At 43.6% G+C, this 16216-nt stretch overlaps 1 protein-coding gene and 1 pseudogene across 2 annotated transcripts in view; both read left to right on the top strand.

Annotated features, from left to right (window-relative positions):
• Positions 1-16216, top strand: part of CDS2 (CDP-diacylglycerol synthase 2) — a 57131-nt gene that overhangs the window by 3346 nt on the left and 37569 nt on the right. The window lies entirely within an intron of this gene.
• LOC147582652 (ATP synthase F(0) complex subunit C2, mitochondrial pseudogene) lies at positions 7571-12590 on the top strand (annotated as a pseudogene).

The raw sequence follows: 16216 nt of genomic DNA, 5'->3' as shown, positions 1-16216 counted from the left end.
GTAAGATAATTAAATCATCAAGTTATGAGTTTTTGGAGTAGTCTTTCCCTATTCATCACTTTTTAAGGAAAGTGTTACAGATAGGGCTTGGCCTTCCTTGACCTATCTTTTGACTTGATTTTCTTGCTGAATTTTTCAGTGCTCAGAAACACAGGCTGTAGAAGCAGCATCGCTATATGCAATTATCTTCTCTTTACTGCACTAACTATAATATGTTTTAGGACAGTGGTTAGTAATTAAAAATGTTTTTCTGATTTTTAAAAAAATGTTTATTTTGAGAGAGAGAGCACGCAAGCGCCCTTGAGTGGGGGTGGGGGTGAAGGAAGGAGGGTCAGAGAGAGGGAGAGAGAGAGAATCCCAAGCAGGCTCTGCGTTGTCAGCACAGTTCCTGATACTGGGCTCGATCCTACAAACCGTGAGATCATGACCTGAACAAAATCAAGAGTCAGATGCTTAGCTGGCATGCAGGCTCCCCTGTTTTTCTGATTTTTAAGAGTGAACTACTGAAATAACATTTTAAGAGCTATAAAACTACAGATGTAGGAGAAATGCTGTATTTCAACTTTTTTTTTTTAACATTGAGAAATACTTTGGTATTGAAAAATCAGTAAACTTTAACTATGGTTCTTCTTTTTTTGTTTTTTTACATTCATTTCTGAGAGAGGCAGAGAGCACAAGTGGGGGAGGGGCAGAGAGGGAAGGAGACACAGAACCTAAGCAGGTTCCAGGCTCTGAGCTGTCAGCACAGAGCCCAATGCGGGTCTTGAACTCACAAGCCGTGAGATCACGACCTGAGCCGAAGTCAGACACTTAACTGACTAAGCCACCAAGGTGCCCCTCGACTATGGCTCTTAAACAGGGAGAGAAGGTGCAAGATTTGTCATATAACCTGCCATTTTAAGTTTCTTATTTATGTTGATCAAACTGTAATTTTAAAAGCTCAATTACCTCCCATTTTATGACTACTCAATATTAATTTTTTTAAAAAGCTAATTTTGAGGCACTTAGCTGGCTCAGTAGGTAGAGCGTGTGACTCTTGATCTCAGAGTTGTTAAGTTTGAGCCCTACTCTTGGTGTAGAAATTTACTTAAAATCTTTTTTTGTTCAAAAAGCTAATTTTGGGGGCGCCTGGGTGGCTCAGTCGGTTAAGCGTGTGACTTCGGCTCAGGTCATGATCTCACCATTGGTGGGTTCGAGCCCCAAGTCGGGCTCTGTGCTGACAGCTCAGATCCTGGACCCTGCTTTGGATTCTCTCACTGCTCCTCCCCCACTCACACTCTGTCTCTCTCTCTGCTCCTCCCCCACTCATGCTCTGTCTCTCTCTCTCAAAAATAAACATTTAAAAAAAATAGCTAATTTTGTTTGAAATGTTTTGTGTTTGCACACATTTGTGATATTTCATTAGAAGAATTTATATCTTTTAAAAAGTTTAAATTATTCTCATTGGGTGTTAGAACTAGAAGGATCTTAGGGGTCATTATTTTATACAAGAGGATACCACATCCCAGGGGGTTTACTTGCTGAAGAGCACTCTGCTCGTTAAAGGCAGAATGGGTCCTAGTATAAAGGTTTTCTAATTTCTGTTTTTTTCTCATGTTGCATATGCTGCCTTCACAGGTATAGACTTAATTTACAGACTTTAAAAGCTCCAATACAGATTGGCTTTGATATAAAACATGCCCAGATATCACCTGTTTTTCTTATGTGGCTATAAAAATCAGAAAAATAGCAACATTTTTCAATGTGTGTGTGTATATGTATATATATGTATGAAAATTCTCAAATGTGGAGATTCTGAGGGAAAAAAATTGGCAGAAAAAGTTGATTAGGCCTAGTTTTCCCCATTACTGGATGACTGGTGATTTCTAGATTTTGAAGCCCATCCTTTGGGGGAGCCATTTGGGTATCCTTGGAAGGAGCTCCCGGCGTGGTGTGGGCTTCTCCCTCTGAGCTGTCTATGAGCCTGCTTTCCGGATGATGACTCATAGTATCGGAACTGTCTGTTCCAGCAGTAATCAGTCACTCAGTATTCAACATACCTTCTCTTTAGAACATCCCCTGAATCCAGGGTCTGCTGTGTTCAGTCTTTGTTGTCTCTGAGGGAGGAGGGCTGGTGTCTGTGTTCGTGAAGAAAATGTTCAGGATTTTATACCGGTTTGGGCTCCAAATATTTGGAGAAATCTAACTTTGCCCCTAAATGAATCTTGTAACTAATTTCACAGTTGCAAAAGGTTGCAAATGATCCTCCGTTAAACTGTTTGAAAGAATGTGAGCATCAATACAGTAGCCCCCCACCCCCCATCTGCAGGGGACGTGTTTCAGGACTCTAGTGGATGCCCACAACTACAGATCTCACCGAACCCTGTATACACTGTGTTTTTTACTATACGTACATACCTATGCTAAAGCTTAATTTGTACATTAGGTGCAGTAAGAGATTAACAACAGTGTTAAAATAGAATAATTATAGCCATGTACTATAATAAAAGTTACGTGTGTTCTTTCTCTCAAAATGCTGTTCTGTACTTGCCCTTCTTGTGACAATGTGAGATGATAAAACGTCAACGTGATGAGGCGCAGTGAGGTGAATGATGTAGGCACTGTGACTTGGCAGTTGGCTACTGTTGACCTTTTGACGATACCTCAGGAGGATCGCCTGCTTCCAGACCCTGGTTGACTGGGGGTAACTGGGACCTCGGAAGGCAAAACTGCAGACTAGGGGCTACTGTGTTTCTGATTTGTGCGCCCTTCCATCCGTTCTCGGATCCACCCAGGTGGAGTATGTTGAACTTGTTTGCAGACTTGCAGAGTAACTCTCCTGCACACAGCTTCTTGTTCCCTGTGCTCTGACAGCCTCCCTGACTTTCCTGACTGGTGCTGGAGGCTGCTGGGTGTGAGAAAGCATGGCCTTTCATGTGCTGTACTGCCTCTGGTTTGTGAAAGAGACATAGAGACCCTGACTCTTGACTGGTATTTTTGCCAGGGTCTTTTTGGAAAAATACGAATTTGTTCCCGACATTGGGCACAGTGCTTGCCTTCCAAGCCTTGTCGCGTGGTGGTGCAGTGCCAGTGATGGTAGGCTGGTTCCACTAGGCAGCTCGCCCTGCTGGTCCCTGATCTTTGTTCTTCTGCTGTTTGCCCCAGCAGTGGGGATGGCATAGGGCCCATTCAGTTGAGTGACCTTTTCAAGACCTTATTGTGTCATTTTGACTGGACAGTGCATGGTTCAGAATTCAAAAGGTGCAAAGGGTACACTGTGACTTGCAGCTTCGCTCCTACCCAGTTCTCTGCAGAGGCAGCCTCTCGAGCCAGGTTGTGGGGCTCCTGAATGCCTGCTGTTGGTGCGGGACCTGAGAGGTCTTTCCAAAGTCGGATGTCACCACATTAGGGTCACCACAGGGCCAGCCTGGGGCTTCTCTGGAGACTCCGCTGTGTTTTTGAAAGAGCTCTTGAGACTAGGATTTCCTGACAATGCTCTCTGCTCCTGGGTCTCTGATGTTGAGAGGATCTCTGTCATTGACCCCAGATTCCTCAGTGGGTGATTCTCAGAGCCTCCTCCCCACAATCTGTGTCCTGCTAGTCCTGGTGGTTCCAGTGGCTTGGAGGACATTCCCCAGTGCATATCCCTTAATCAGTGACTATCTCAAATCTGACTTGTCTTGTTCTAGACATTGAGCCTCTTTCTGTCTCCTGTGCAAGTAGAATCCTATCTCTGAGTTGCTCCAGCTTAAAATCCGTTGGTCCCAGTGTCTCTGCTCCCTCACCGCATCTAGGTCACAGGTTCTACCCAGGTGTTACCCAGATTCCTTACCTGTTGCTCTTGTGTATTTCACATAGTTCAGCAGTATTGTGAACCCTTCTAATTGAGCTCCGTTCTTTCAGAATTTGCATGGTCGGTTCTAGTCCATCTGTCCTTTCTGTCCTCTGACAGCTCTGAAACCATCCTGTAAATTACAGGGGAAAAAAGAATTCTGGCCCCTTTTTCAGATCTCTTAAACTTGGTCCTTCATAGCCTTCTCTCTTTTTTTTTTTTTTTAATTTTTTTTTTCAATGTTTATTTATTTTTGGGACAGAGAGAGACAGAGCATGAATGGGGGAGGGGCAGAGAGAGAGGGAGACACAGAATCGGAAACAGGCTTCAGGCTCTGAGCCATCAGCCCAGAGCCCGACGCGGGGCTCGAACTCCCGGACCGCGAGATCGTGACCTGGCTGAAGTCGGACGCTTAACCAACTGCGCCACCCAGGCGCCCCCATAGCCTTCTCTCTTAACTGGTCCCTCCTCTTGCTTGGTGACCCTGTGGTATCAGTCTTGGCTCTTGCTGTCTCCAACCCCTGAATTGTGCTCTTTCTCTACACTCTACCTATTTAAATCTTATTTTCTCAAAATCCATTTTGGATCTTCTCCATCTCAATACTTTACCAGGCATATATTTATTGTAGAAATCACAGAAATGTATACATAGGAGAACAAAATCCATCTGTAATCCTGTAATGCAGAGAAACAACCATTGTTCAAATGCATGTTGCTACACATGTCTGTAATTGTAGTTACCGTGTATGATCTGATAACTTCCTTTTTTATGCTGTCAGAAGCATTTTCCCACATCGTTAAGGTTCATTAAGTTCTTTGTAAACAATATATCAAACTTTTTCTCATTATGAAAGAAACAGATGGAAATAAAAGATGTTCATTGTAGAAGCACCAAAAAGAAAAGAAATCACCTTCAGCCTGCCATTCAGAGATAACCAACCACTGTTGGTGTTTTGGTGTATAGCCTTTCTTTTTATACACATTGCACCTTCCTGTATTATATATACTACTGTTTTATAACTCTGTTTTACTTAAGAATATGCCGTAAACATTGTTCAAGTCTTTAAACAATGAACCAGTGTCCTTTCTTTGGCCATGTGTCATTTCATTGTGTGGCTGTACCTTAACTTATCGAACCAATCAGGCTCTTAAGTTGTTTTAAGTGTTTTTGCTATTGTAAGCGTGCTGCAGGAAGTACCCTTGTTAAAACAAAACAACACAAAAAAACCCTTTCTGCACTTGCATAAAACCCTTTCTGCACTTAGATAAGTTCTATGTTTAGAACTGCTGATTCAAAAAGGGATGTACGTTGTCTAAGCTTTTGACACAATTAATGTGTTTCCTTCCTGCAGTAAATTTGTAGCACCCTAACTTCATGAGAGTGTCTATCTCTGTGGTCTCTCCTCTCCCACAGAGACATATGGAGTATTTATTTGTTTCCTGATCTTAGAAGAGGCATTATAGCCTAGTGATTATAAGCACTGACTCCTAGTTGGACTGCTTGGTTTATAACTTGGCTCCCCCAATAATTTGCCTCAGTTTTCTCATCTGGATAATGGGTTTAGAATGGGGTTTGAGGCATTATCCTGCTTTTCCCATAGGAACTGTACCTTAGAGTAACCAAATAGTTGATTAGAAGTTTCTCTTTACAGCCCCCCCCCCCCCCCCCCCCCCCAGGTGGCTCAGTTAAGCCTCAGACTTGGCTCAGGTCATGATCTCATTGCTTTGTGAGTTGAAGCCCTGTGTCAGGCTCTGTGCTGAAGCTCAGAGCCTGGAGCCTGCTTCAGATTCTGTCTTCCTCTCTCTGTGCCCCTTCCCTGTTGGCGCGTGCTCTCTCTCTCAAAAATAAGCATTAAAAAAAAAAAAGGGGGGCGCCTGGGTGGCGCAGTTGGTTAAGCGTCCGACTTCAGCCAGGCCACGATCTCGCGGTCCGTGAGTTCGAGCCCCGCGTCAGGCTCTGGGCTGATGGCTCAGAGCCTGGAGCCTGTTTCCGATTCTGTGTTTCCCTCTCTCTCTGCCCCTCCCCCGTTCATGCTCTGTCTCTCTCTGTCCCAAAAAAAATAAATAAAAAACGTTGAAAAAAAAAAAAAGAAGTTTCTTTTTTTTGGATAAATAAATGGAAAAGGAGTTATTATAGAATATTAATATATTCAACTCCCCATTGAATTGATAGAATGAGACCATAACCATCAATGCTGCTACCATGACAGAGACAGCCAGACATTGTGGATCTCCTGATGGAAGTACACAGTACTACTGATGGAGGAATCTTGTCCAAAAATCATACCTGAGCCTGATCAAGACTTTAGTTCTAAGTGCTAGTTGACAGGAAATTCAAAGGACAGGAGAACACGTTGAAAAACACCACTGGACAAATGACCTGGTTACTTTAAAAAATACATGGCAAGAGACATCTTGACCCACTTAAAAAAAGGGTGTGTGTGTGTGTGTGTGTGTGAGCAATAGATATGATAAAACCTACAGATTAGAAGACTTAAGGCATGTTAATGATTTCTGGACCTCATTTGGATCCTGATTTAATGAAACTGCTATGAAAAGAAAAGAATTGAAAATTTTGTGTAAATTTGAATATTGGAGATTTAATATAAAGGAATTATGAATTTTTATAGGTATGATAATGGTATAGTGATATTTAAAAGTCCCTAATGAAAACACTAACTATAAAAGAAACAATCTATAAATAGAGATACCTTAAAATTAAGAACTTCTGTTTATTAAACTAAATGAAAAGGAAGTCTACAGATGAGAAGATATTTATAAAAAAAATACTTGACACAAGACTCCTATCCATAATCTACATAAATAATTTCAACAAAATGAACATGTAAAAAAGACAACTCAGTTTTAAAAAGGCTCTTTAGACGGTCAATAAATATATGAAAATGTGCTCAACATCATTAGCCACAATGAGATTTCCACTGCACACCCACCAGTATGGCTGGGATTAAGAAGGCTGAAAATACTAAGGGACGGCACGTACGTGGAGTTCATATACTGTTTGGGATAGTATAAACTGGTACAATTACTCTGGGAAACTGTTTGGCAGATACTTACTAATGCCTATTTTATACACAAATCTTACGACCTAGGATAGATCCTAGGTGATTACCTGGTAGAAATCTGTATATAATGTTCACTGAAAGATAAGTTCTAGAATATTGAAAGGAGTGTTCTTGGTAGTGGCCCCAGCCTGCAAACCACCCAAATTGGGAATAATGCTGCCATAAACATGGGTGTACAAGTATCTGTTGGGATCTCTGCTTTCAGTTATTTTGGGCAGAGACCCCAAAGTGGAATTGCCGGATCATACTGTAATTCTGTGTTTAATATTTTTAGGAACCGCCACATTGGTGTATTCTTGTATTTTAGGGATTTCTGTTTTAATTTCCAATAATGGCAAATATTGATGCATATAACCTACATAGAGAACTATTGAGGTCCTCAGTAATTAAGAGTGTAAAGAGGTCTTGAGAATTAAAAAAAAGCAAAAAAAATCAAGAACTGCAGCTTTTTTAAAAAAAATTTTTTTTTCAACGTTTATTTATTTTTGGGACAGAGAGAGACAGAGCATGAACGGGGGAGGGGCAGAGAGAGAGGGAGACACAGAATCGGAAACAGGCTCCAGGCTCTGAGCCATCAGCCCAGAGCCCGACGCGGGGCTCGAACTCACGGACCGCGAGATCGTGACCTGGCTGAAGTCGGACGCTTAACCGACTGCGCCACCCAGGCGCCCCAAGAACTGCAGCTTTAATGAACTGCATTATTACTCACCAAGGAAGAGAAGGATTGAAGCAGTCTTTGCTAATGGATGTAGATGAGGTGGGTGACATTCTCCTTTGCCCTCCAGTGTCCCAGTTTGGAGGATACGTTATATGGTCACCCTAATGACAGGATCCATTATTAGGTGGATGGTCAAACTGGGCAACCCACTCACCTTTGCCTGGTGTTGTAGCAGAGCTTCCTAAACTGGCCAGCTTTCATCTTCTTGTGGACCGTGCTTTAGGATGAAAAAACTACAGAATGTAGCTACATTACATTCCTGGTTGTTACATTAAAAATTTCTTTGTATGATGCTGTAAGACATCATGTCATTTTTTTTTTTCTAAAGGAAAACCTCTTATATATTCACAAAGCATATGTTGCCAGTGCGACTCTCAAAATTCCAGTAATTCTGGAGACTGTACATTCCTTTTGAATTTTGACTAATGACTTGAAATTTATCTAATGATTCTGACCTCCTCCCAGTGTTATTTGGAATGTAACTTGAAAATTTCCCCATGCATTGTTTTGTTAAAAATGCAAAATCGGGGCACCTGGGTGGCTCAGTTAGTTAAGCTTCCTACTTCAGCTCAGGTCATGATCTTGCAGTTCGTGGGTGTGAGCCCCACGTTTGGCTCTGTGCTGACAGCTCAGAGCCTGGAGCCTCCTTTGGATTCTGTGTCTCCCTCTCTGTCTCTGTCCCTCTCCTGCTTGTGCGCGCGCTCTCTCTCTCTCTCTCTCTCAAGAATAAATAAACATTAAAAATATTTTTTTAAATGCCAAATGGATTTTTGAGACATAAATATACATTTGTTTCTTACATAAACATTGACTGAAAACCTCATGTTGAAGATCATGTGCATTGTTTGAAGTTTGCATATTAACAATCTGTGCCTATGTTCCCAGGCAAACACGAACTGGGGAGGGTTCGCAGGGTGTGCTTACTTAATACAGTCTCTTCTTCCGGCCTGCAGAACACCTCACTTCCTCCCAAGGCAGGCGGCACCAAGCCCATCCAGTTGCTAGTCCTTCTATGCAGCCCAGAGTTCCATGTCACCATTTGATGTCCAGTGGTCTCACTGGATCTGGTGACTACGAACTAAAAGTTATTTTCCATCCCTCTCTTCTTCAAGGACAGTTGGGACAGGAGGAAGGAGGCAGGATAATCCAAATAAGTTTTCCCATTTGGACAAGGAGAGGATGAGGAAGACATATAGCAATGTCTTGGCTCACCTCTCTCCAGACTGGGAATTTGTCTGAGACTCTGTTGTGCTTAGATGGGGCCTGTTGTGCGATAGACTTCATTTTAGGTTGAGCGGTTAGGGAGTGGGACCTCCTAAATGCCATCCACCATCCCATATGTCAGATCTCAATCCAGAACCCTCCAGGGTGGTGGAGGGCAGAGGGGTTCTACTTTCTCTGCAGCATTCTGAAGTGTATACTGTTGTCTACACTTTGTTTCATTTCCTCCATCTTAGTTCTTCGGTCTACTTTGTTATCCAGAAATTTGTTAAAATCTCACATCCATGGATGGTCCCAGTCCCCTACTATTTCTACCTAAAAGGCCATGGTTTTATTCCTTACTGTGCTTAATGACATTCATTTCAGTGGGATATTGAGGTCAAAAGGCATGCGCTCTGTCTGCTTTTACCAACAGGAAGTTTTCAGTTTTGAGAGACTGAGTTGATCTTACATTAGAAGCAGGCTGTTGCAACCCTTTGTTGTTCTGTGTTGGGGGCGAAGGATAAAAATGGTTGCTCTTGACTGATGACACCTGTGAATTCCGGACTTCTGCTCTTGACATTAAGAAGGGCAAGAGCTGACGAGCAACCCTAGGAAGGGCCTGTGTTTGACTGGAGTTGGCTGGTGGAGGAGATGAGACTGGGCAGGGGACCAAGGAAGAGTCAGGAGAGAGGTGTGCTACCAGATCCTGAAAGAACAAGTTTTTGAGAAAAAAGAAACACAGCTTTTCAAGTAGATCAAGTAGTATGAGTAGTAGACAAGGTTTTACCTTGCCACCATTGTTTCCCACAATGGTCCAAAAATCCTTTCATGGAAGATGGTATCTCAGAAGGTGATGGGGCCTAAATTTTTCTGAACTGCAAACTTGTATACATGTATACAAATATAAAAGCTTTATACGTGGCCCATTTAATGGATTTTGTTAAACTCTTATAATATTTATTAGCTTCTATTATCTTATGAAATAACCAGTACTGTGTGTGTTTATAACCTATTTCTTTAAGCATTACCAGAAAGTCTCTGGCTTCTGTACCAAAAAGTAGTTGCTGCCCTGTTAAGCTACATGTGACTGAAAACCAAAAATGATAGTGGCTTAAACAAGACAGAAGTATAGATACACTTCTTCCTCACACAAAAGAAGTCTGGAGGTGGGCATTCCAGCAGCTTCACAGTGTCAAGGATTCAGGCTTCTTCTCATCTTGCTGTTTACCATCGTGAGTCGGGTGACTTCCATCCCCTGGTACAGGATGGCTGCTGGAATTGCAGCCATCACTTTCATATTCCAAGAGGAAGAAGGGAAGGAGAGTCCTTTCCTGTAAGGACTCGTTCTAGGAAATGCACTATTTCTGCATCTATCCCATTGGCCAGAACTCTCACATGTCCTTGTCTGGCTGCAAGGGAAGCTGGGAAATGCTCCCTCTTGGTGGTTGTGTGCTTGACTAAACCTTGGGGTTCCTATTACGATGGAAGGAAAGGAGAATGGATGTTGGGACAAACGGAGAACTGTGAGCACTTCCATGGGCCTGAAGATGCCTATGAAAAATTGGCAGGCATTCTACATAGCAGTGAAGAAGCAAAGCTGTGGGAAGACGAAGGTAGAGAGTAGAAAAGTCCAGTTTTGGGGCTCAGGGTCTCCTCTGGTGGTGGTAGACAGCCGACTCACTGACAGCCAGGCAAGGAGAAAAGAGGGGCTGTTTCACAGGTGTGGGAATGGGAACGAAGGGCCAGGGGATCAAGCACAAGGAGCTGCCTGCTGCTTAGTGGGAGAACCGTCCAGGCACAGGCCTTGGGGATCTATTGGTGAGTCGTCCATAAATGTCTGGCAAACAAGAGTAATATCCAGAAAACTCCCTGCATCCCAGTAGTTCCCAACTATGTCCAGCAACATTTTTCTAAAGGTAGAGAAAAAAAACCAGGCTCTCAGTTTCATACCCCTCCTCTAATTTATATCTTGTGATCTCTCTATAGGGCAGAGCAGTAAATGTTACCTAAAATGACAATCTTCTTGTTCTTTTTTTTAAGCTATCTCTATCCTCAACGTGAGGCTTGACCTCACGACCCCAGATCAAGAGTTGCATGCTCTACCGACTGAGCCAGCCAGGTGCCCCTAAAATGATGATCTTAATTCTTAAGAAATTGTACCTGTTTAAGATAGCCAGTGGTGGTGCTGCTTTAACAAGATGGTTTCAGATAAAAATGATTATCGCACATGTAGCCTCTTTCCACCAATGCAGCGGAAATGTATGTTCCTTAGATGTTGGAACAGTCAATTGCTGGAAATCCTGGCAGGGCTGTCTTGCTACCTGAAGGGCCTAACAAGCATGCCATGGTTAGGGTCTTAGTGCGACATGGCAGTTTTCTTTGGAGAAATGAATCAGTTACTAATAAGTTCAGTCTTCAAAATAATAATAGTTTTCTAAATAAGAGGTCATTGGTGGAAAAATAATCAGTTGAGAAGGGGTCCCATTATGTCGCATGTGTAAGCAGGCTCAGGGGGACTGACGAGCCAGCCTGCATTCTGATTGCCTGTAGCCAGTTTTTTCCAGGGGCTTACCTCCGAAGGCATAAATCATGAATCTTTTCTGTTCCCTTCCACTGTAGGTGTATAGTGTCCCATCCTACTTTGAGTATGAGGGTAGTTGTAGAAGCCCAAGGACCTTCTTCCCTGGCTAGTTTAAATAGAATCTCCCACTACAATCTGCTCTGTGCCGTGTTGAGACTGATGTCTGTCATCTCCTATAGTGTTGGGCGAACAAGAGCCACATGGGCTTTGTTTTCTTACAGGGATGTCAGCCAGACTCTCAGTTTTCCAGAACAGTTGCCATTTCTATCTTCTGTCTGTTCCATAGAGTTCTCTGTACAGAGAATTTTCAGTTTTCACATAGTGGTCTGCTGAAAACACGCCATGGCAGAGTAGCTATTTTGAGCACTTCTGACAAAGGGCCATTTCTTCCAGAGAATTCGCCTTTCCTAGAGGCTTTTTATCAGACAGGTGGCATCTCATCGTTCTGCTTGAGGGTCCTGCTTGAGTCCTAGGAGAAATGGTTAGACATCCTGTTTCCTGGATCTCAGGAAGAATTATCTGGAGTGTTGGGTTTGGCATTCTAACACGACTCTTACATTTCTCATTGGTCTTAAAGTATCTAAAATAGGAGCTCTCTGTCTTCTCTGCACTGGGCACAGCTCTCCTGCCACAGCCCCTCGTCCCCTGAAAATGTACACCTGGGCAGAGTTTGTCTCCACCCCTTCTTTGTCAGGAGCACTTCTCAGCTGTTGAGCAGCGGTGTTAAAACCACTGAAAGTTGAGAGCCTTAGCAGCTTTGGCAGTCCCATGCCTTACTTATTCCCAGCCACAGCTTCCAAACCAGTGCCATTTCAAGGGACGTCCACACAGCAGCCAAGTTCATTGGGGCTGGGGCTGCCGCGGGAGGGGTGGCTGGCTCTGGGGCTGGAATTGGGACAGTGTTTGGTACTTCCATCGTTGGTTATGTCAGGAACCCTTCTCTGAAGCAACAGCTCTTCTTCTGTGTCGTCCTGGGCTTTGCCTTCTTGGAGGCCATGGGGCTCTTTTTCCTGATGGTGGGCTTTCTCACCTCCTTTGCCATGTGAAGTAGCTGTCTCCACCTCCCATAGATCTTTTTCCTGAGTCTCATCTGCCCTGTATGTTCCTTTTCCTATACCTCCCCAGGCAGCCTGTGGAAAGTGGTTGGCTCAGGGTTTGACAGAAGAAAGACAAATAAATACCGTATTAATAAGATTTAAAAAAATGTCCAAAGTACGAGAATGAGCCACTATTTGAAGTTGAAAACAAAGACTTTTAGTGTCCAGGGGACCAAAAAGGGGATGGGAAACCAGGATGGTTTGAGATTTTTCAGGGCTCCCCTTTTTTCCAGGGAAATTTGGCCTGGGATGTCCATCTTCATTCGTCACAGATCTCTCTTAGCTTTGATGAGTTCAGTATAGGTGATGTGGTTGTGGAAGCTGACCTCGGGGGCTGGTTGTTTTGGTTACTTTTGAAGAATCTCATGTTGCCTCCTATGGTCATCCGTGTGGGATTATAGGGCTTGCTCATCATTCTGAAGTGTTCAGCACTGCCTGGGCGGGGGCAGAGGAAAGTCTTGTGGGGTGGTGACATTTGAGCTGGAGGAGCAGGAATGTGTCTGGAAAGATGCACCAAGAATGAGTCAGGGGTCCCAATGGGAAGGCCTTGAGGGCCAGACCAGAGAGTTTAGGGGGAAGCCAGTAGAGATGTCAGCACAGAGGAATTGAGAGGCTTAGATGTATCCATTTAGTACTTTTTTTAAATTATGGAAGCAATACTTGTTTGGTGGAAAATGTGGAGGTGATGAGAAAATATTAAAAAATTTAAATTACCTTTAATTTTACTACCCAGAATGTAGCTGCTGCTAACATTTTTATCACGTCCTGCTAATCTTTTTTCTATGGCTGCTTGGTGTTTTTCCCTATTTTTGTTAAGTAGATCATATAAATTGTTTCTTCTTATAATGGTGTGATGCACATCCTCATGTAAATGATGCATTTCTCCAGATACTCATTTTGGATATATTTCTCATCAAGGAATGGCTAGATCAGAGGAGATGTGAATCATTTAAAGGCTCTTAATACGTCTTTCCAAATTGCCTTTCAGAAAGGTGGTACTAATTTATATTTGTGTGAGCCCTATGTGAGTGTACTGGTTTTTTCCAAGCCTCGTTCACAGTGAATATTCTCTTTATTTATTCACTCTGATGTGAGAAGATGGCTTCTATGGCCATTTTCTTTTTTATGTCATTGATTATTAGTGAGGTTAAATAAGTATACAGGTTATTTGTATTTGGCAAATTGTCTCTCCTGATTTTTTTCTGTTGGCATGGCCGTATTATAAGAGTTTTTTTTTTTAATAGTTAAGGGAGCCGAAAGAGCTAAAGTGATATTGTTCCTAAAGAATTTTTTTTTTACAGTGATGATTTGTTTTTCATACACATGGTGCAGTGATCACCTGGCAGGTATTTGAGGGCCAGGGGGCGCTGTTCAGTAGGGCTGTGATGTTATTATACGGCCTGACTGATCATGCAGTGACCAGCTGGCCGCTTGTATGTATATCTAAAGGCAGGCTTTCTGGATTATAAGTATTGGTTGCAGGATACCTGGGTGGCTCAGTTGGTTAAGTGTCTGATTCTTGATTTCGGCTCAGGTCATGATCTCACAGTTCGTGGAATCAAGCCCTGAGTCCGGCTCTGTACTGACAGCATGGAGCCTGCTTGGGACTCTCTCTCTCCCACTCTCTCTGCCCCTCCCCTGCTCACACACACGCACTCTCTCTCCCTCTCTCAAAATAAATAAATAAACTTAAAAAAAAAAAAAAGTATTGACTCTGATTTTACAGGGATGAGCTAAAAGGCCCGAAATTCAAGTGAGAATTTGAACCCAGGGAGGCTGAATCTGAGTTCCATGCACTTTGTTTTGCCATTCTGCCTTCCTGGCCTCCTGGTCTCCCCAGTCATTTTCTTCCATGGTTTGGCCAAATTGGCCCTAACACAGGAAGACCTGTGAGTGTCTCAGCGTTGGCCAACAGGGCCCCATGGGGGTGGGAGAGTACTTGCCTCACTCTGCAACAGTCTTGGAGAGAGGAAGTGGGGGCAGTGGCCCCAGAGTTCCTTGGGGCCTGCATGCTGGAAGCAGGGGCATCTCAGCACAGGCCCTGCAGGCTGCAAGGAGGCTTGAGGCTACAGCAATGTGAAGCACGCGTGGCATAGAGCCCTCATCTCCTGATGGCCACCTCAGCCCCAGCTCCTCTGTGGCACCCTCTCTATTCCTGCACCCCATTTCTTCATCTTCCTTCCTTCTCCAGTCTCCTATGGAGATTGTTCAAATTCTGGGTAGGTGCTGTCTCATCAGCAAAGAAAGTCTCTGGAGTTGGACTCCTTGTCTTAGATTTGTGCAGGTCCCATGAGATTCAGTAAAGGCATGTTGATCTGTCATGATGTTCCCGGCAGGGAGGCAAAACTGACTGTCCCTGGGAGAAGAAAGCTTAAGGGCACAGCTCTCCTGCTGACTTGGTCATAAGCTCCTTGGTTGCTGTCAGACTTAGCTGTCCCTAGCACATATGGTTGTCAGAAGGTGGAGTGGTGTTAAGTCAGCTGTGAAGATTAGCAGCTGGCCAGGCAGTGAGAACCAGGGCTCTGGTTGCAGGAAGAATTTCTTGAGTGTAGTGACTAGAGTTGTTGTAGAGCAAAAAGAAAATATTGGCATGTCAGGATTTATTTCTAATACTGAAGTGCCACATTATGTTAACATGACGTGTACCCCTTTCAGGAGTAGCTTGACTTCTGGCGCCATATTTGATTTTATTTTTTGCTAGTTGTGATCCACTGAACTGATTTTAAGACCCAGTAAGTTTCAATCCACAGTCTGAAAAACACCTACCTTATTTTATCTCCCCAATACCCCTGAGACAAGAATTGTTTCTTTCTTATAGGTGAAAAAGCTGAGGCCCAGAAGGTGACGTTATTTCTTCTAAGATCACACAGCGTATACTGGTTCCCCCTTTCCCCATGCCTCTGAGATCTCTTCTTGAGATAGACTTGTTTCTTTGGAAAGTCGGTTGCAGCCTTTTTGTTTTTGTCTAGTTTATCACTCCCTCTTACTTGTGTTTACAGGATTGATATTCATTATTAATGTAGCCTTAGTGAATTCCAGTATTCTTAAGTACCGCAAATGTTTTTGTGAATATGAATGGTATACATTTGCTCACTGTTTTGGAGGTTGTGTGGTTTGGAGGCTGTCATGGCATTCATCCTCTGCCTCCCCCTAATAGAATGAAACTCTGCTGGTGTATAGATAGCATGCAGGTATGACAGATGAATTGGACTGGGTGTAGACAGCTCCTCCCTGTCACCTGCCACAAAGCACTGTGCTGACCTGCATTTCCTTCTCTCTGTGTAGAAGCCTACAGACAGATAATTCTTCTCACCCCATGTCTCCCTCAGGCTGCAGGAAACCTACCTGCAGGGCCTAAGTGTCATGTGGTCCTGTCATTCTCAAGCCTTTCTGATTGAGAGATTTTTTGCTCCCAGCCACAACCTCTTGGAGTAAATGCTCTGAGAGCAGCAGGGGCTGGTGTCTAACAGCGCATGCCTAGAAGTCCTTGATTGGGCACTGAGCCTGAGGACCCTCTTGAGCTGTGAATTACTCACGCCCTGTGTCCATTCTTAGGTCAGGCCTAGTTCTAAGAACCTGGGCCATCTGAGTTCTCCGTCCTTGATAGAGTTCTCTGGGAGAGAGGCAGCTTGGAAACACTCTCAAGACAGGTCTGCAGCTAGCCAGTGGCCTGATAATGAGGGAGGATACTCTGGGATTCAAACTTAAGCATGAAGTACGGGG

The sequence above is a fragment of the Puma concolor genome, chromosome A3 (genome assembly GCF_028749965.1).
Source record: "Puma concolor isolate L17-30 chromosome A3, mPumCon1.1.hap2, whole genome shotgun sequence".
Taxonomy (NCBI): Eukaryota; Metazoa; Chordata; class Mammalia; order Carnivora; family Felidae; genus Puma; species Puma concolor.
This window is presented reverse-complemented; position numbering and strand designations above follow the sequence as displayed.